The sequence below is a fragment of the Sitophilus oryzae genome, unplaced genomic scaffold (genome assembly GCF_002938485.1).
Source record: "Sitophilus oryzae breed Bouriz unplaced genomic scaffold, Soryzae_2.0 scaffold_813_pilon_pilon, whole genome shotgun sequence".
Taxonomy (NCBI): domain Eukaryota; kingdom Metazoa; phylum Arthropoda; class Insecta; order Coleoptera; family Curculionidae; genus Sitophilus; species Sitophilus oryzae.
Genome location: NW_022147432.1, coordinates 401,635 through 425,088, shown reverse-complemented (window position 1 = coordinate 425,088; position 23,454 = coordinate 401,635).

The following is a 23,454-nucleotide window of genomic DNA, read 5'->3' as shown; positions in this document are numbered from 1 at the left end:
CCGAATGTGGGGGGTAAAAACGAAAAATTATTTCAACATCGAATTTTTCTTAATTTCTCATATTTTTAAGGTTTTTTAGCACATATTTTGTTAGATTTTCAATAAACAATGAGGTTTTTGCTATTTTCTGATGGTACTTTTTTAACCAATTTTACGCATAATAGAGGAAAATTTGCTAAAATAAATTTGTAAACAATCTGAAAATGTTGGGTTAAAACTAGCGAAGACTGGGAAAGTCCACTAAAAAAAACAACCAGACTGGTTTAACGAAATTCAACCTCATATACACATCAAGAGCACATCAAGCAGTCACTACAAATCCACAAAATCCAAGGCTGGTAGAAAACTTTAAAGCAGCCAACAACACGCTTCAAAGAAATCTGCGCCAATTAAAGGATGATTGGTGATCACAAAAGGCTAATCAGATTCAAGAGTACGCCACGAATCACGATTACTGTAAATTCTTCGAGGCTGTAAAAGAAGTATACGGCCCAACCAAGAAGGTAAGCTGCCCAATCATGGCACAAAATGGCGAACTTCTAAAAGAGGAAGAGCAAATTAGAAACCGCTGGAAAGAGCATTACAGCCATATCCTTAACCAAGAAAACAACCCCAATATGGAAGCACTAAACACAATACCTCAGTATAAGAGCCTCGATGTTTAGATACTCCAATAACAGAACAGGAAATAATGGCATCCATAAAACAGTTTAAAAACAACAAATGAGCTGGCTGTGACGCGATCCCGGCGGAAATCTATAAGTGTGCAAGTTAAGAACTTACTGGTCATCTTAAGGCTCTCTTCGATGTCATATGGGAAAGCGGAGAGGTACCTCAGGACTTTTGCAACGTGAATATAGTGAATATATTTAAGAACAAAGGAAGTGCATCACACTGGTAGTGAAATTACCGGGGAATTTCACTATTGGCTACCGGAGGAAAAATTCTTGCAAAAAGTATATCAAATCGCTTGCACCCTGGAATCGCAAACGGGTTTTCGCACCAACCGTGGCACTGTCGATTCCATATTTTCCATCCGCCAACTACAAGAAAAAGTAAAAGAGCAGCAGTCTAAACTTTATGTTGCATTCATCGACCTATCAAAAGCCTTCGACTCTGTGAACATCAGAAATGCACTTTGGGCAATTATGAAAAAGTTCGGTGTACCCAACAAATTTCTTACAGTGTGTAAAAGCCTCCATAACAACAACCAGTCAAGAGTGTCACATCATGGATCACTGAGCGATCCCTTCCTGACAAATACAGGAGTTAGACAGGGATGTGCCTTAGCGCCTCTCCTATTCAACATATTCATGGCAGCGCTCTCCATTATAGTGGACAGCAAACTGCAGGAGAGAGGATTGGGCATTAAATACAGATATGACGGCGGTTCAACATAAAAAGACTCAGGGCAAAACCACGTACAAAATTCATCACAGAACTTCAATATGCTGATGACTGCGCTCTAGTTAACAAACACGTTACAACAATTACAAGAAATGTTGAACACATATATCTGGGCATACGAGGCTTTGGGCCTTAAGCTAAACATCGACAAAATCAAAATCATGTGCACTCCCCCAGAAGATCATAACCATGCTATAAAAATCGGAGAAGAACTATTGGAATATGCAGCGGAATTTAATTACCTCGGCAGTCTGATTTCGGAAAAGGCCAATATCGACTCTGAAATTCAGCAGAGGATTAGCAGCGCCTCAAGAGCATTCTGGAAATTAAAAGACAGGGTTTTCTACAATCATGACTTGAGTACAAAAACAAAACTTGCAGTGTACCGAGCAATTATAATCCCCACCATGTTATATGGGAGCGAAACCTGGGTGCCGTACCGCCGACACATGAACGCATTAAACAAGTTGCAACAGAGACGCCTTAGACAACTCTTAAGAATCCGGTGGTTCCATCATGTCTCAAACGTATCGGTCCTTGAAAAAGCTGAAACTGCGAGAGTATTGAAGTCATGGTTACAATATCCCGCTTAAGATGGGCTGGTCACGTATGCAGAATGCAAGAAAACCGCATACCAAAATCTCTGCTTTACGGTGAGCTTGTAGACGGTAAGAGAAGGCCGGGTGGACCACTGAAAAGGTAAAAGAAAACGCCTTGCGTGACCATCTTTTGATGCGTGTCGAATACTCGTCAGCGAGTAATGGCAGTATATGTATGTATGTATGTATATGCATAATAGAGGAAAATTTGCTAAAATAAATTTGTAAACAATCTGAAAATGTTGGGTTATTGTTTCTGACATTTAAAGCAACGGTGCCAAGTACCGTATAAGGAAATGCGTAGTAGATTGCAATTTATGATAATTTTGAATAGGAGGGATCCTGTTGCCATGCCTAAAAATACCATAACTGAATACAGAAGGAGTTACAAAAGATGTGTCAGGTTAGCTAAAATTAAAGCGAATGATGAGTTTATAAGGGAGTCCAGTAACCCTCAACAGGCTATGTGGAAACTTGTTAACAATAATAGGAAAAATGTCACCTCTGACTCCAATTTGAAACTTAACTCAACTGATTTTAATAACTTCTTCTGTTCTACGGCAGAGAATGTCTTAGAGGGGCTTAGCGGTTCTCAGCGGTGTTTTGAATTCCATACCATTGAGAGACATCCTGCCCTTTAATTTCCGGCCAGTTAGCTTTAATGACGTCGATATGGCTATATCTGATTTAAAAAATAGTAATAGCAAGGATCCAGATGGAATAAACACAAAAATTATTAAAAGAATAAAAAATCTATAGCTTGCAATATATTTCCTAAGGTTTTCAAGACTGCAAAGGTGGTTCCCCTCTTTAAAAATAAGGGTTCAGTTGATGACTGTAACAACTATCGCCCCATATCTTTGCTGCCAATTTTATCTAAGGTTTATGAACGTATTCTAAAGAATCAAATCAATGAACATTTTGAGTTTAATAAACTATTCGCCATTAATCAATTTGGTTTTCGAAAAACAAAACCACAACATTAGCGATTGACAGGTTTACCAGTGGTATATTGGAAGGGTTTGAGAGGTGGCTTGATACTCTTGCATCATTTTTAGACCTTACCAAAGCTTTTGACTGTGTTACGCACATCATATTGTTAAAAAATTAATATCCTACAACTTTCAGGACGATGCTGTTCAATTACTAAAGTCATATCTCTCTGACCGTGATCAATATGTTCATTTCAACCAATGCAACTCAGAAAAACAACCCATGAAGTATGGTGTACCTCAGGGATCTGTATTAGGCCCCATCTTGTTCCTTATTTATATAAACGACCTAGCATACTGCCAGGGAGGGGGAGTCAACACTGTTTTGTTTGCCGATGACACAACCTTTTACATAAGTCATATCTCTCTGACCGTGATCAATATGTTCATTTCAACCAATGCAACTCAGAAAAACAACCCCTGAAGTATGGTGTACCTCAGGGATCTGTATTAGGCCCCATCTTGTTCCTTATTTATATAAACGACCTAGCATACTGCCAGGGAGGGGGAGTCAACACTGTTTTGTTTGCCGATGACACAACCTTTTACATAAGTTACCACCCCTTAGAGATTGACAATCTTGATTATCACACTTCACTAGAAAACCTAAATCAATGGTTTCTAGCTAACCGTCTATCTTTAAATCACTCTAAATCGCAAAGTATGAACTTTACTCTAAGAAACAATATTAATTTTGATCACCCTGTACTTCATCATTGTGCAACAGAAGCCAAGTTTCTTGGGGTGCACTTAGACACAGGACTGACCTGGGAGAACCACCTTGTCAACCTGTCAAAAAAATTATCAAAAGAACTTTTCCTGTTTAGAAATCTTGTGCAGATAACCTCAAGAGAAACTCTTCTCACAGTATATCATGGCAACTTTCATTCCCATCTGACTTATGCTATTCTTTGCTGGGGTCATTCTTGTCATGTCAATAAGGTTTTTGCGCAGCAGAGGAAGTGCGTGCGTATTATTGCAGGGGTGGGTTACAGGGAGGATTGTCGTAATTTATTTAAAAAATTTAAGATTTTAACTTTGCCCTGTGTGTACATTATGCAGTGTTTGTTGTTCGTCAAGCAAAATCTTGATCTATACAGGTCACATGAATATTTTCACAGCTACCCAACAAGAAATAATAGCAATCTTGTACCGGACTTTTGCCGGCTTGAGAGATCCAAGAATGGTTCAAGATATTTGAGCATAAAGTTTTATAACCTGGTACCAGCTAGAATTAAGGCTCTTAATTTTAATCAGTACAAAACAGAAATCAAAAACTACCTTGTGATTAATGCATTTTTTTCTTTTGAGGAGTACTTCAGTTCCAGCTTTAGTCTGTGATTTCATTTGTTTTGTCTATGTTAGTGTTTGTGTGTTGTATCTGTTCATTTATAACATATATTTGACATACATATTTGTTTTAATTTTAAGGTTTTAATGATTTTCTATTGGTTAATTGTATACATTTTATTATATAAAATTTGTGTATTAATGATGCAATGTAAAAACAACAAAAAAAAACTGTAGAAACTAAATTTTTATCAATTTTTAATTATATATATATATATATATATATATATATATATATATATATATATATATATATATATATATATATATATATATATATATATATATATATATTTTTTTTGACTTGTAAAAATACTTCTCTTGTATGTTATTACTAATAAATAAACTAAACTAAACTAATGTTAAACCTAAATTTAGCGCGTTTTTTTTGCTCATTCTGGCTCGTTCCCATAACTGCTATTTTACCAACGAGATCTAACTATATATAACCAGAAGTTGCACGAAAGAGTTTTGATAGCATTGGTTACAACTTCTATGCGGAGGGGGTTAATCTTTTTTTAGCCGACCATACCAACAGGTATGGTAGACTATTAATATCGGCAAAAAAAAAGTTTTTTTAATTTCACTCAAAATGAGTTATTTGGGTCATAATGTGTGTAAAATTTTTTAAAAAGTCGTAACTCCAAAATTACAGTAGCTAGCGAAACGCGGTTTTCAATTTGAGATTAGGAATACGAGTAATATTTGCAACAAAATTTGTAATAACATCAAAAATCAGTCAAAGTCGCAGTTTTTGAAATAATTGAAACTAAAAGAACTGCCTACCAACTTTTTATTAACATATTTTAATATGGGCGGCTATACGTGCCTCCCGGCGCCAATTTTTTTGTTATATTATATCAAAAAAAAGATTAAACCGCCCCGCAAAGGGTTTTGATTGCGTTGGTTACAACATCTATGATTTACAACTTCTACGAAAAATGATAAAAATAGAAGCATATATAGTATTCAATGTTTCTTTGTTTGCTTCTTTGAAAATTAATGGGACGATAAACACAGTTTAACATTGAAACACATGTTTAACAAAGAGAGAGAAACCAATAAATAGAGACAAAGATAGAAGGTTTAGAAAACAAGAGATATAGAGGATGAATGCCGGTAATACGAGAATTAAATAAACAACAGCAGCCATGTTAACCCTTGGGTCGGAAAAACACGACCGCCGACTAGTTGAACAACCATCGAAGTGAACATCGAGCGAAAATTGTTCGCAAAACATCCGATATTGGAAATTTATTACCAAATGTCGGAAAACAACGAAACGCCAGCCTAATGCCTTCCGTTATAGCTAGTTTGCCGTACTGTTGCAAATGTTACAGAACAAAGCAGTATTAAGTTCAAATATTCATATAACTATGTAGATATAAAATATGTATAGTTCTTTTCTTATAATTTTCCCATCGCAACTCGGTATGATTCGGCAAAGGAGACAAATTTTAATAACAATTATAGAGGAGAATTTTAGTTAGTGTTCCTAGCTGTCAAAATAGATTAATAAAATTACCTTAACTGATTTCATTTATCTATTACCACCAGATCTTTATCTAGTGGTAATAGATTAAGTAAAATATTACGAATAATTTAATAATGTTCACAAAAATAATAAACAATGCTACATGCTGCACAAAACACGCTAGACGCTGCACAAAACATGCTAGACGCTGCACAACCACAAGAACAAGCAGGCTTTAGAAGCGGCACGATTACATACATACACTAGGTTAGAGAATGTATCTGCCGAACAAAAGGATACCTACTAACTTTCACTAGTCATAATAGCTTTTATAGACTTTGGGAAAGCTTTCGACTGGATATATCCTACGGCAATAATAGAAGCCCTAGCGAAACAAGGTATTGACAGGCCTTATATAAAAACTCTTGCCAATATATACAAAGAAGCCAAAGCAATAGTAAACAACCCCAGAGTTCCCAACTGACAAAGGAATATGACAGGGAGACGCGATATATCCAAAGCTATTTACAGCAACATTAGAACAAAACTTCCATCAACTGGACTGGACCAACAAAAGATTAAAAATACATGGAGAATATCTTAACCGTCTTAAAGGTTCGCTGATGACATAGTCCTAATTGCCAGTAGTCCTAAAGAACTACAAGCACAAATTAATGAACTAAATACAACCAGCAATAAAGTAGGTCTCAGAATGAATGCAGCTAAAACTAAAGTAATGTACAACGAACTAAGTGGAAAGAAAGGACATTCTAATAAATAACACAACACAGGTCGGGATCTCTATATACTACCAGAAATCAATAGAAGAATTAAGTTAGCATGGAGTACTTATGAAAGAAACATTATCAAATTTCAACTCAGTCATTATCAAATCTAGAATGCCACTTTCTCTAAAGAAGAAAAAATTCGACCAATGTGTACTACCAGTCATGACCTATGCATGCGAAACCTGGACAGTTAAAACGGACATCATAAGAAAACTGCAGGTCGCACAACGTTCAATGGAACGAAATATGCTGGGAGTAACCAAGAGAGACCGTAAAAGAAAAAAGAATAGAGTGGATATGACAAAAGACCCAGATAATAGAGTCAGATCCCTCAAATAGCAATGGGCAGGACACCTGAAAAGAAGAACGGACAACAGATGGACCACAAAAATTAGAGCATGGTACCCACGAGGAATTAAGAGACCTAGAGGAAGACCAAACCTGAGATGTTAAAAAAAATAAAAATGTAAATCATATTGCGGTCTGATCGACTTTACGGACAGTGGATTTTTAAGAAACAAAATTCTAATATACTCAGCTTTTTATAGTAAAATTTGTTATACTCATCTACTATTAAGACATAAAAACTCTGGCTTTTAATAATAAAAAGACTATTATTTGATCAGTTGTCATTGTGCCATCAATAAAAAACAAGAGGAGTTCGAGCTCGGTGCATTATATCTGCCCATACCATAAAGTTTCCCCCTTGAAGCGTGCTCGTCTTCCAGATGCTTTCCAGACCAAAGTTCGTCGCGAGTCTGACACTATAGGCCTATTCTTGTTTCATCACTAAACATGACGAAATTCCAATTAGATCCATTTGCTCTCATCTCCTCAGCCCATTGTAGTCGCGTAATTTTGTGCTGTAAATTAAGCTTCGGAACAGGTAGAGACCTCCTTAAATGTAATAATCTATCATGGAGTCTTGTTGCTATGGTCTTTCTTGAAACATTTACTCCTTCAAGGCGAGCTAACTCATTTTAATAGCAGTACTAGAAAGCCGGGGATTGCGTCGTGCAATTAGGGATATTTGACGGCCTTGCACAGCAGTAGTAACTCTCTTTCTACCTCTTCCAGGCCGGTCTGTAACCTCGTTTGTCTCCCTGACTTTTTTTAATATTCGCGAAACATCGCTTTGGTAAACTCCTACAATTTCAGCTATTGCAACTTGCCGGTAGCCCTGTTGAGGCAGTGTTACTATTCTGACTCTATTAAACTGTGAAATAATGTTTCTAGGCATTTTAAGGCCAAAACAATGGTCAACTTTCTTCTGAAACCCAAGAGACCACACATCGAAATGTGCAAGACTTTGCAAGATAAACATTGTGTCCCATATTCATTTTAACAAAAAAATTTTTATTACAGATTATCAAAGCTATATATAAAAAAAGATTCTTTAAATTCCTTTCCGTATATTTTTAAACGATATATGCAATAATTTTGGCCATGTGTGTATATAAGAATAATAAAGAGTTATTTGAATTTGAATTTATTTCGTTGTTTGAACACACCATACCACTAACCATTTAAAAATATAATAATGTTATTATCGACTTACCTTGAGCAACGGAGACTGTGTTGGCCAGCAGGAAGAAGACCAGGGCCGCGGCCGTGGCGCACGCCGCAAATTTTAAACTCGTTCCCTCCGACATTCCGCAGTTTCGGCGCTCCAGTTCTGGAATGCAAAAGTAATTCGGTGAGAGAGAGAAAGAGAGTTGAGCATAATTTCAAAAATTCCGCCGGACGAGACTAAGGTCCATTGGCCGAAGTGCGGGGAGGGAAGTACTGGATATAGTGGGAGAAAAGGGAAAAAATTATCCCCCTCCCTTCCCATATACAGGGTGGCGCCTCACTCATACGTCCCGAGTCTTCGACAGAAGAGGGAGTGGAATAAATTTTCCAGTAATTATAATTCAGAACACTTAAATTTTTGTCTTTGACTATAAGCTCCCAAGACAATTTGTGGTTAGAAATAAAAAATATATATTATTTGGTAAGCTATAATAATAAAATTAGCCTTCTCTGACTATCGCAAGTTGCTGTCACGATATTCTATTATGTTTAATTTGTTTTTGTAACATTGCGAACGATCATAAACGGCTAAGAGAGTATAAAGTATAAAGTTTCATTCAGAACCTTGCATTAGACAGTAGTATCTATAAAGAAAGCCTAATAATTAGCTTATAAAACAATAAACTATCTATACTCTGTTTTTATTTATCAGGTAAGATTTCGACAGACGGTGACAGAAGAAAAGCAGATTACGTCCTATAAAAATCTATTTATTTTACTAAAACAAGTTTCTACTATTTTTTAAGTTAATTAACTATGGATGGGTTTAAATTAAATCCGGCATGCGTCGTCTCTTGTTGTTTTTAACCAGTTTTATTGGTTTATTTCAAAAATGACAGGTCATATTTCAATTTTATTGGTTTGGTTAACGATTAACGACTTAACGACAAACGGACGCCGATGCGTATGAACTCGCCTTTAGATTTTTGAGGCTTGTCAAAGTCTTTCCAAATTATAGGTTATAATTTTGTGTCAACTTATGATATCAAATAGTCTGCGTTTTGGAAGATGATGCATTTTGATTCGTGTTATTACGTGTGTTTTATGTCTTTTGAAGTCAAGTGGAGGAAAAATCGAGGGAAAATTAACTGTAGACCCAGAGCACAGTTTATAGTTAATACTCGCTGCTAATAAAGTTTGTATACCATCTCGTCGTAGATAAGTGTATTTCATATATGGTACAAGGATCGTACTAAACATATACTACTGGAGTAGCTGTAAAATATCGACATCACACGATAGCTAAATAATGGATTTTAGTACTGCAGAAAATAATGTCAAAAGGTACTGGTTTAAAATTATTAAGATTAAAGTTAATTAATCAACTTTTAAGGTATAAAATTTGAAAAGTGATATAAAATGATGATGAATAGTTTGTTTTATTTATGTTGAACAAATTTATATTTGTACATAAGTTATATTGATAAATATAATAATAAATGCGGTAAGTTTCTTGAAGGCTTGAAAGTAAGAAATAGTTCTTTTTTAAAAATTTTTGGTATGTGGTGTTTTATTCTTGTTTGTTTTGTATTAACACATACCGCTTTTTTAAATTAAATATCTCGATTACATTTTTTCAGTTTTATACAGTTTTTTTTCATAATACTTTGAAGTAATCACTTTAAATCAGTCAAATGTTAAATATATTAATTTCCTGCTATGCGTTCCAGTTGAACCAACTTATTTCTTTGAAAAAAAATATTCTTCATTTAAAATAAAAAAAGTAAAATATGTGAAAAAATATAGCAGACAGTAGTATCGACTGACTAGTGAGAAAGAAAATCTAGCTAGTTCCTAGATTTTCTTTTAGATTTAGGGGTTGCAGTCGGAAGGGTTTGAAATAGAATTAATACCCCTGGAATGGTGGAGTACATACCAGAACATTCTTAATCTTCTCTATGCACCTAATGATCTAATGGACTATTCGAGAACTGTTTAACTGTGGGTATATAACCCGAGGCCTATGCAAAGGAGGGAGAGAGAGAAATAGATCGATCGACCTGTACAATTGCCGCGCTAACTTCAAAATAAATTCCTGTTAGGTAAATAGTTAGATAAATTGTAAATAGGTTATAAACAGTTTTATCGTTATTGTTTTATTACTTAGTGTAAAATAAATTGTGTTTAAATAAATTAGACTTTCTATCCACATGGAACCGACAAAAATCGTAACAATATTTTTAAAAAATGCTTTAAATTAACGTTGCATATGTTTCCAAAATTCCGCTTCATTGCTAACTGTTGTTGTCTTTAGAGCCTCCGCATGGTATGAGAGGCGCCACCCTGTAGATTTAACAGAGTTTAGTTCGGATCCGCGAGAGTACGTGGAGGAGCGAACAAAGTATATCAGGGAATGGAATTGGATATTCAACCAAGGCTGTGTAAAATTTAATTAACGTGATTGAACTAGACTATAACTATACGGAATTTTTTAGATATTTCCAGATTATTCCCGTATAATAGATAAAGTTTTTTTTTCTTTTTCGATTCGGTTACTAATACCAATTTTTAAACGTAGACTGGCGTAATTCCATACATAGTTTTACATTATATAATTATTATACAGGGTGAGTCTTAAATAAGTGAGTCTTAAAACGATAAAATGGTATTTTATCGTCGTGTATAAAACAATATTTTTTTTCCATAGCGAGTGAAATAACAAATATTTAGAAATTATTATTTCAAGGAATTTATTACGAGTAGAAAAAATATTTTGCTAGGTTGGCGTTGGTTTCTATGTAATTTGACAAATAAATAAAGCTGTCTCTTTAGTTGTCAGTTTTGAGTCAATATTTTTTAATTATCTTTCGTGTCGATTGCTGATTGAATTGGAGCCAGAAATGGCTCGAAAGGAAAGAAGTAAATTACCAACAGATATTCAGGCTGAGGCGACAAACGCCATATCCAAACTACTTCCATTTAAATCCGGAATAACTTATGAAAAGGAATACAAAAATGGAAGCGATTAAAAAACGTGCGAGTAAAAATAAAGTTTTTAACCTATCCTCGCTGTTAAAGTATCATTTAATCTACCCTTGCGGTTAAAGTACTATTTTATAGATATAAGGCAATTTTACCAGTTGCTATGGAAAAAAAATAAAGTAAACTGTAATATCAATCTTCATATTACATTTTTTATAATATTTTAAAAGCCTTTTAAGCGTATTGTGAAAAAGACCTGCTCGGCTTTTGTTAGGCTTATTTAATATTGTGATGGATACGTTTTACAGCTTATCAAAAAAAACGAAACTTATTTTCGAGCCCATTTGATATTTTACCCCCCGTGGGAATACATCTATAATTTTATTCTGTTTTAATTTGTAGCTTATAAAATACCAAAGCCTATACAATGTTACCTGATGTCTAGAATATCGTTATTTTCCTGATCAAATGGAATCAGATCAATTGTTTCAACAAATTTTCAATGATCTATCTTATTATTAGTTTGTGACTTCTTCACTCTTAATCCGATTGAATACAAATACGACAATATTATACAGAGTGAGTTTTCTACGATGTTCTCTTTGAATATCTCGGAAACTACTGAAGATAGAGAGTCGGTTAGATAGGGAAATAATTGTTGTGGGGTCATAAATATGCGACTTTCAGATTTTTGAAAAAGTTCATGGCTTACTAGATATTTCGAAAAAAAAATTTGGGCTATTTTAAAAATTGCCTCCAATTCCATCATAATCTATTTTAGACAAAAAAATTTCAGATAAAAGTTAGATAATCACATCCCTAATGAAATTGTATCCTCCGTTTTTTTCTATATGTCCATCAGCAGTCCATTAGTAGTTTACAATTAGCTGAAGAAGTATGATTCTTGGATTTGGGGGTGTAAATTCGTTATAAAATAACATTTTTTATCATCAGAAGAATATATTAAAACCGAATTACAACGAGAGTACATTCCTGGACTGGGTCCTTTTGAACTGGATGGCATATGTCCATCAGCAGTATACCATTAACTGAAGAAGTATGATTCTTGGATTGTGGGGGGTATACATTCGTTATAAAATAACATTTTTATCATCAAAAGAATATATTAAAACCGAATTATAACGAGAAAACTTTCCTGGACTGTGTCCTTTTGAACTGGATGGCATACGTCCATCAGCAGTTTACCATTAGCTGAAGAAGTATGATTCTTGGATTCGGGGGTTTAAATTCGTTATAAAATAACATTTTTATCATCAAAAGAAAATATTAAAACCGAATTAGGTATAACGAGAAAACTTTCCTGGACTGGGTCTTTTTGAACTGGATGGCCATATGTCCATCAGCAGTTTACCATTAGCTGAAGAAGTACGATTCTTGGATTGGGGGGTGTAAATTTGTTATAAAATAACATTTTTATCATCAAAAGAATATTTTATTAAAACCGAATTATATCGAGAAAACTTTCCTGGACTGGGTCCTTTTGAACTAGATGGCCATATGTCCATCAGCAGTTTACCATTAGCTGAAGAAGTATGATTCTTGGATTGGGGGGTGTAAATTCGTTATAAAATAACATTTTTATCATCAAAAGAATATATTAGAACCGAATTATATCGAGAAAATTTTCCTGGACTGGGTCCTTTTGAACTGGATGGCCATATGTCCATCAGCAGTTTACGATTAGCTGAAGAAGTATGATTCTTGGATTGGGGGGTGTAAATTCGTTATAAAATAACATTTTTATCATCAAAAGAATATATTAAAACCGAATTATATCGAGAAAACTTTCCTGGACTGGGTCCTTTTGAACTGGATGGCCATATGTCCATCAGCAGTTTACCATTAGCTGAAGAAGTATGATTCTTGAATTGGGGGGTGTAAATTCGTTATAAAATAACATTTTTATCATCAAAAGAATATATTAAAACCGAATTATATCGAGAAAACTTTCCTGGACTGGGTCCTTTTGAACTGGATGGCCATATGTCCATCAGCAGTTTATCATTAGCTGAAGAAGTATGATTCTTGGATTGGGGGTGTAAATTCGTTATAAAATAACATTTTTATCATCAAAAGAATATATTAAAACCGAATTATAACGAGAATACTTTCCTGAACTGGGTCCTTTTAAACTGGATGGCATATGTCCATCAGCGGTTTACCATTAGCTGAAGAAGTATGATTCTTGGATTGGGGGTGTAAATTCGTTATAAAATAACATTTTTATCATCAAAAGAATATATTAAAACCGAATTATAACGAGAATACTTTCCTAAACTGGGTCCTTTTGAACTGGATGGCATATGTCCATCAGAAGTTTACCATTAGCTGAAGAAGTAAGTATGATTCTTGGATTGGGGGTGTAAGTATTATATAAATGTTGTTATCAAATAATCTCCTACAGAGTATTTTTTATGGCGTGGACAACATCGTAACATTTATAATGCTCTATCTATTTTTTTTAAACGCCACAACTTGTATATTATTATTCTTTTAAATGTAGAACTAAAAAACATATTTGGCGTATGTTCCTAATTTTTAAGTATTTTTTTAAAGACAGAATATCATTAGTTGGATTTGATAAAAAATTAACAAAGTGAAGTCTGGAGTTCATCATTCCAGACTTTACTTTACTCTAAGGCGGTGCCAAGTTAGCCTGGTCAGTTAATTTATTCATAAAAATAGGTAAATATCTCTAGATCTAGATAAAATAATTTAGCAAAAATATTTTATTTCGCTTTAAAGTATCGTTCTTGGTTCGAGTCCAACAGTCCTAAATCTGCTAGACATAAAATCAACGCGCCGTAAATCTTGATACTTTGCAGTATTGCAGTATAATGGAAAACAAAACTGTCACTTCAAAGCGAACAAAGACGCTACAGAGCCTGGAATCGAGGCGAGTAGAACTTCTCTCGCCATCGACATGAAACGTTCCACATTTCAAAGAGAAGAGATATACTGCCGCTTGGCCTCTTTCCTTCTGTAATTAAACTTATCTGAATCGCCCGCATTTTACCCTTGGCCATCGCTTTAAAACACAATACAACGGAATACAACCTATTATTTATAACAAATGCTTGGTTTCACGTCAATTATGAACCAGCAAAAGTTTGAGATTTGGGTAAATTTTCTAAATATGTAATGCCAAAAGAGAATTTCTTTAGATAGTTATTTTTGAGCAAAAATACAAAACAACTACTATATAGGGTGGTCCGAACTGTATTCCGGAAACTGCGGCAGCATATTCTGCAGATAAAAGTAAGTAAAAAAGTTCGTATAAATATATGTCCTGAAATGTTTACTTTTAGAGATACAGGGTGTAGAAGTTTCATTTTTATTTCGATTTTTTCTAAATAATTTCTGAAGTAACGTCAATAATTGGATGAAAATTGGTGCCTGGGAGTTTTTTGACATTAGAAATTTGATTTTGGTGTCAATATGACTTCTACTAGTAGAGGGCGCCACCTACACGTGTTTTAACTGCTTTGAAACTTTTTGTCCGTACCTGTATAAAACTACCGAACAAAATATATATATATATATATCTGTGACTTTTTACTTTTTACGTAAAAAATATCTCTTTGTAAAAATCGCTACGAGCAACCGTTCTTAAGATATTTAGAATGGAAATAGACAATATATAGTTTGACCAGCGGATCTGAAGCTACGGAAGGAATGCGAGAAAAAAAAATCGATATTGCCACGTTTATCTATAAAATTGCAAAATTGCCAGACATGAACTATAAATTTAATATATTTTTATTATATATAATGTGTTTAGCATATATTCTGACGTATATTACTAAGGAATTTTAACGTAATTCATATTGTTGGATATGTTTTATTTAATAACTTATTTCTTTCATTCTGTATAATCTGCTTATTACGAAAGGTGAAGATATTTCAACGATATCATTGGCAAACCGGCATCGCCGCGCATGGCCGCCTATTCATTGAACATGATTGGCGAGAGTACGTCACAGGATTTGTTACCACGCGGTTGCCATGGCTTTTATGCCTTTCCTATTCGCTAGGATTATCCCCAACTTCACGGTCACTTCTGAAAAGAGTAGAAATATTGAATACTATTGAAATATCCAGTGGCGGTGTCATTCTTTTGATCATTATTACTTTCTTTCATTATTTAATTCCGGTTATCCTAAACTTTATTCCTATATTTTTCGTATATTTAATAGCTAAAATGTGTTTTATTGTTTTGTTATCTTGTCATAATGTTTTTCGTTCGTAGTTTTTAATTATTAATATTAAGTTTGATCGTATATTTGTGTTTTAAAATGAATAAATTTGTTAAGGGTAAGACGCTACATAGATAAGAGAAAGAATAGCTAATTTATATAGGTAAGTAGAATAATAATAATGTAATTATTAGAATACTAAAATTAAATATTGGCTAAAATGAAAAGCATCCATTTACCTAAATATTTTAGCTAAACTAAAATAAATGTAAATAAACGTGTATGAAATCTCATTTGGTTTATTTCCTTGTGTTCATAACAGGGTTTGCGACGAAGAAGCTACAGAGAGTTCGCTTAAGTTGCCGCTTAAACGTAAACTTAAGCGGATATCTCTTTATACCGGAGTTAGCGTATCAGATATAAAAAAATTCACACAGAAGATAAAAAAAGACTGGAAACTAACCGCGATAAAATGATATCCAGCCCTGGAAAGAAACCGCTACGTGAGCTCGACGACTTTGATTTCCAAGTGGTCAGGAATTTGATAAATAGATTTTATCTCGAATTCAAAGTCGTCCCCACAATTAGAAAGCTTTTGCAAAAATTGTAGGAAGAATCGAATTTTCCTTTGGCAGAGAAACGCTTAGGGGATTATTAAAATCAAATAGATTTTTTTGGCGTAAATGTTAAAATAACAAAATAACAGATAAATATATAGGAGCGGCCAATTATATTGCAAAGAGAGATATAAATATATACGCGAAATTCGAAAATATCGCCAAGTATTATCTATTTGGATGAAACATGGGTAGACAATGACCTAACCTTTAAAAAGTGCTGGCGGAGCGATACCATATCTGGTGTAATAGGCAATATTGGATCTACTGGTGAGTAAAATTATGTTTTATTTGCGCTTCCAAAGTTAACTATTTTCAAGATTTTTTTTTTGCTGGAAATAGTTATATCTAAAATTATGTATTGTAGAAAAAAATATAGTTAGTACAGATATATAAATAAATATACCTCAAGACTCAGTCTTGATCATCTGCTGATGATTTGGTTCGCCCAGTGTAAAAGTAAAAGTGTTTTGGTGTATTGTGCTGATTTAGTGTTTTATTTTGCTGTGTAACACCAAAGGTTCCAACCCCCAGCTGTAATTACTTCTTCTATTATATTAACAACACATAATAATAAAATTATTCAAAATATTTAAGGGAGCTTCAATAAAAGCTTTTATTGTGTTTATCTGCTAACTCAACAGTAACGATTCAAACAGGATAAAGTTTTTTGAAAAAAAATTATTAATCAGAATTTATATTTATGATACACATTATTTTCATAAAACACCGTACGCCCATGCCTATTTTATGAATGAAATTGGGCGTGTTTTGTTTACAACTGCGTTCCCCTGCCGATACCCCGTAGCTACAGATCCGTTGGTCACACTATATGTCATTATTGAAGAAAAATAAACACGTTGAGTAGATAGTTTTTTCACTGAAATAATCAATTTGGGAAATTTTAAATTTTTTAAATTAATCATAAATTTTTCTGCAAAAAATGATGATAAAACAGTTTCTGTTGAACTTTTGGCACAAAAGCATTGTCAACATGCTTAATTTATGTCAATTGTAAGCAGTCAACATGCTTAATTTATGTCAATGATGACAGGTATTGATAATTTCGATTCCAAATATCTCAAAAACCATTACTCGTAGCGATTTTTACCAAGAGACCTTTTTCACGTAAAAAACGTCGTAAATGTATATTTTTTTACTCAGTAGTTTTATACAGATACGGACGAAAAGTTATTACTCTTCAAATCAGTTAAAAAATATATAGGTGGCGCCCTCTACTAGTAGGAGTCATATTGACATCATCATCAAAATCAAATTTCTCATGTCGAAAAACTCCCAGACACCAATTTTCATCCAAATATTGACGTTACTTCCGAAATTATTTGAGAAAAATCGAACTAAAAATAAAACTCCTACACCCTGTATCTCCAAAACTAAGGATTTTAGGACATACATTTATACGAATTTTTTTAATTATTTTTATCTGCAGAATATACTGCCGAAGTTTCCGGAATATAGTTCGGACCACCCTGTATACAGAGGAGGTAGAGAGTCGGTTAAATGGGGAAAGAATTGCAGTTTTTTGGGGTCATAAATATCCGCCTTTCAGATTTTTGCAAAAGTTCATGGCTTACTAGATATTTCGAAAAAAACAAATTTTGACTATTTTAAAAATTGTCCCTAATTCCATTATTATCTATTTTAGACAAAAAGTTTAAGTTTCAAAAGAATAAAATGCTATAATACAGCTTTTTTGTTCACATTTATTAATGATCAATTACAAGGTAATAGAGCAACACAATCTTTTCTTCCTTAGTTTTATCAGAACATCTTTAAACGACTTGCCAAACCTTTTTCCAACGAAGAAGAATGTAAAAAAAGGAAAAAAAACTTTTCTCAACGAAACAGCGAACCATTCAGCGTCTCGATTCTCGCATCGTCGACTCGCTTCACCTTCAAGCCCTTTTTGTTTCACTATTTGCCTAAAGCAAACAGACTGGGAGACATTTTCCGTCTTTGTCTAGCGCTGCGAAATGCCGTGCCAATTAAAAAGAATCATCGGCAACTCGGAGACAGACGAATATTCGCGAGTAATTAGGCCAAATCGGCGAATAATTAACTGGAACGAGGAAGAGTGAGGGTGGTCTGGATAAAAAGGAATGGCGAAATCTGAAGAAGTGGATTTCTTTCGTTTTCGTTTAAATTGATAGATAATTGTGATTTTTTTTGCAGGTATTTGATTAAAACTTCATATTAAATTTTGCAATCTTCTACTGATACCAACATTAAAACAAAACAGTTACAAATAATATATTTATAATATTTTATATGTTATAAATACAGGGTGGTCCGAACTGTATTCCGGAAACTTCGGCAGCATATTCTACAGATAAAAATATGTAAAAAAGTTCGTATAAATGTATGTCCTAAAATGCTTAGTTTCGGAGATACAGGGTGCAGAAGTTTCATTTTTATTTCGATTTTTTCCAAATAATTTCGGGAGTAACGTCAATATTTGGATGAAAATTGGTGTCTGAGAGTTTTTTGACATGAGAAATTTGATTTTGACGTCAATATGACTTCTACTGGTAGAGGGCGCCACTTACATATTTTTTAACTGGTTTGAAGAGTAATAACTTTTCGCCCGTACCTGTATAAAACTAGCTAGTTAAAAAATATATATTTACCATGTTTTTTGCGTAAAAAAGGCATCATGGTAAAAATCGCTACGAGTAATGGTTCTCGAGATATTTGGAATCGAATCTACCAATACCTGTCATCATTGACATTAATATTAAACATGTTGACTAATTAGTTATTAGACTAAAATCATAAATTTGCAATGTTTTTGTGCCAAAAGTGCAACAGAAACTGTTTTATCATAATTTTTTCGAAGAAAAATATATAATTAGTTTAAAAAAATAAAAAGTTCCCAAATTTCTCATTTCAGTCAAAATAACTATCTACTCAACATATTTATTTTTAGTCAATAATGACATGTATTGACTATTTCCATTGTAAATATCTTAAGAACGGTTGCTCGTAGCGATTTTTACCAAGAGACATTTTTTACGTAGAAAATAACGGAAATGTAAATTTTTTCACTCAGTAGTTTTATACAGGTACGGACAAAAAGTTATTACTCTTCAAACAGTTAAAACACATGTAGGTGGCGCCCTCTACTAGTAGGAGTCATATTGACATCAAAATCAAATTTCTCATGTCAAAAAACTCCCAGACACCAATTTTCATCCAAATATTGACGTTACTTCAGAAATTATTTGGAAAAAATCGAAATAAAAATGAAACTTCTACACCCCGTATCTCCGAAACTAAGCATTTTAGGACATACCTTTATTTGAACTTTTTTACTTATTTTTATCAGTAAAATATGCAGCCGAAGTTTCCGGAATACAGTTCGGACCACCCTGTATAAAACTTTAAAATACATCAAAATTTTAAAGTACCCGTTTTTCGTGCTGAAAAATCAATGCGTGTAGTAGCAGTGAAATATGATGGTGCACCGTTAATTAAAAATAAACCGTTTACCCCCTGTTCCCCTCGTTATAAACGACAACTTTAACGCGCGCAGTGGGCGACTACTACAAAAAACCCAGGAAAAACAAAACAGCCGACGATTTTTATTTTTTCAATTACTCCAACGCGCAAATCAAAAAAACAAAAATTCCAAATATTAGCCGTCGAAATCAAAACAATTCCGTCCCAAACCAATTATATTTTCTGCCTCGATCGGATATTTGCATAAAATCGCGCCAATTCTCCGTCCAATTAGAGAAGAAAAAAATCGACCCTCTTCCCCTAAAACGACCCGCGTCGCTCGCTCTTTGCGCTACCTTCCCCTCTTGTTCGAGTTAATTATCCATCGGTTTGGCCTAATTAGTAAAATGCGATCGGGAAAATCCTTAATGACATTAATGACAGTTCTCGGCCGTAAAATTCTCGGATTCCTCTACGTATTTTGAAAATATTTTAATGAGAGGATTTTTATAGCTATACCTGTATTTTCTATACAGGGAGTTTGAAAATTGCACGGAGAATAATTTCAAAAGGTTCTTCCCCATCAAAAAGATCGAAAAAAGTTTCTATAAACAAGAATCCGAGAATGCATAGTTTTAAAGATACCAGATCTTAAACTTTGAAAAATAAAGAAATGTAGGTAGGTTAACATTTTCAGTATTTGCTACTGAACACTAATATTATAAGTTGTAACTGGAGGTTGTACAGGGTCGGTCAAATTCGACGCTTTTAAATGGAAACACCCTGTTCTATAGGAGATAGACGAAAACTAATATCGGTGTCTAGAGCTCAATTTTCATCAAAAACATGATGGTGAAAACCGCACATCAATATCTGTTACCGTTTCGGAGTTACGGGGTGTTTTTCAAAAATGTGCATTTTTAATAAATCGCTGTAACTTTTTTACTATGGAAAATTTTGTATATCTATGAAAACATTTCCAAAGCACTTTTTTAGATAGAATTTAATGGTTTAAGTATATATTTTTTTAAAATTAATAATTTAAGAGGTATCAACAGAAAAATTGATTTTTTATTTGAGACACCCTATATATATTTTTAATTAACTGAAAAGAATTTAAAATTACCTTTCCAGAAATATAGCACACTTGATATTTTGTTATAATCCCCTTCGAAATACAGAATATTTAAAAGTTCGCCACTTTTAACTAGTAGGCTTTGGACCCCTTATTGATGATATGCCCTTAATGGAACTCGAAAACATATTTTTCCAGCAAAACGACGCACCGCCTCAGAACGCTGAAGTTATCAGCAAATTTTTGCAGCCAATTTCAAGAATAATTGAGTAGCTAACCAAGATCCCAGCCGTTGTGATGTACGCCTGACTTAGTACCCATGGATCTAATCCTATGGATATATATGCTGAAGAATAAAGGTTCCTTATTCTTCCGTATAAACTAGAGAAGAATTAGAAATACTTAGCAGTTATGAGAGGGTATCTTTCACCCCCACTAAGTTAATGAATTCCGCGAGAAATGTTCAAAAACGGCCCCGTCTGTCCATAACAGAAGACGGTCGATATGTCGAACACCTGTAGCAAAATCTCATGTCTTGGTTTGCTATTTATTTTTATTGTTATTAGATATAGTTTAAATGTGTTGATGTTGGTTAAATATATTTTAAATTGTTATAAAATTCTGCATCTCTCATAGCAAATATTATTTTCGTTTTAATTGATTCTCACAGCTAGAATTTTTTTTGCCTTTCAAAGCCTACTTATTTAAAGGGGGCAAATTTTTTTATACTCTATACTCGAAGAGGAATCGAGCAAAATATCAAGTGTGTTATATTTTTGGAACGGTAATTTTAATTTTTTTTTCAATAAATTAAAAATATACAGGGTGTCTTATATAAGAAATCAAATTTTCTGTTGATAATTCTTAAATTATTAATTTTAAAAAAAATATACTTAAACCATTAAATTCTACGTAAAAAGGTGCTTTGGAAATGTTTTCATGAAAATGGAAATGTTTTCATGTTTTTGACAGTAATTGAGCTCCAGACACCGTTATTAGTTTTTGTCTTCCCATAGAAAAGGGTGTTCCCATTTAAAAGCGTCGAATTTGACCCACCCTGTGCATGAAGTGATCACTATCTTCAGCTATGGATGGAACATGTATCAGGAGTACCCTTGTGTTGAGAAACTCGCCTTTTTTATCATTTAACGAACTTTCCACAAAAAAAAGGGTTTTCAACCACACCTTTTTATTTTCAACACCTCTTGAATTTTTTACCAGAGGCTGACCATCAGGAGCATCTTGTTTATTATTTTTGTAATATTACTGATACAGAAAACTCGTACTATAATTTTTTGTTGGCAAAGTTAGTCGAATAGAGATGATTCTATATAGTGACCATTGCAGAAAATGTATTGATTTTTTTATAACACCACATATTTTAGAAATATATATTTTTTTATGAAATTACAATCATCGATCTCTATCAATCTCTCTTGTCAAGTTTGTTTTCCTTTTCTTTACTGAAGCATACTTCATATTAATAAACTTTCAATTATTTCTTCTGCCAGTCTATAATTTTGTTTTTCTAGAACTCAATATACAGGGTCCGGCAATAGTGCGTCGGGTATCGGTAGCTCCTGGAATAAAAAGCTTGAGAATTTTGTTTAAGTGCAAACTTAAAGTATGTATGAAGATGTATTTCTGGAAAATATTTTAACTTCTATACGGTGGCTCAAAAAAGTGTGAATGGATCTGGATTTTTTTTAAATGGAACACCCTGTATATTATTGCATTTTTGGCTTCCTTTCAGATCACTTTACATAATCCTAAGATATGAGTAAATTTATTTCGATAGTTTCAAAGTTATTAAAAAATAAATCAAAAATATATACGAGTATTTTTCAACCTTTTATTAAAAGTTTTTGAAAAATATATAATTTTTATTTATTTATTAATATCTTCGAAATTAACGAAATATATTTAATCATGTCTTAGGATTATGTAAAGTGATCTGAAACGAAGCCAAAAATGCAAGAATATACAGGGTGTTCATTAAAAACATTAATAACAATAATAACATTTGGAACTCGAACCGTATTCCTATCACATACCGCGTAAATCTGTCATCGATTTTTGCGGAACACGGTTCGTGATCGCGATAAAATGTAAATTGTTTTGTCTCCCTTTATTAAGATGTCTTTGGTCATGACAATATCACTAAACTTTTTACATTGAAATTCCTTCACATTGATTTTTAGTCATAGATATACTCCACATATTTTCTTGACCATGACTCCGTTATGTTCTCTGTATTACTTGTTGCAATATAAACCTGCATTGTGTAATTCCTAGTTAACAATACACATTGGGTTCTTTTTAATGACCTACATATTCTCATATATTTTAAAGCTAGAAAATTGGAAATACACGAAAATGCGAACAAAAAATAAACAACATATCCAAAGACAACGATATAGCAGACTTATTCCGGCGCGGCGCATGTAGTCTCATATACAGGAAAGCAATTTCGCACCGTAAGCCTTTTTGTTCCGGACTCAACAATGTTCTCACTGTTTTCCAATTATTTAGTCAATTACCCGGGGCAAACGTGCAACACCGCGCAAAAAATCCATTTAGCGTTTACGTCGTCGCCAGCCAGCTTAATTCATTGGCCAGCAACACGGTGTGCGGAGCGTAATAATGTACGGTATGAAATATGGTTCTCAATTTTTGGCGGGATAGCTAGGTACATTACAGAGTTGCCGTTGGTTCATATAGAGTCCATATGTTCGTTTTTCTTATTGATTTTTTTTCCTTAAAGGTAAAGGCGGATTTCCACCAAACGGACTCAATTACAAATAGTTTTGTTTACAAAACCGCAAACAGAAACATCTTGATCTTGTACCATTTGATTCTTAACAGTTGTCTAAGATGTCTCTGTTGCAACTTGTTTAATGTGCTCCTATGTCGGTGGTACGGCACCCAGGTTTCGCTTCAATATAACATGGTGGGGATTATTATTGCTCGGTACACTGCAAG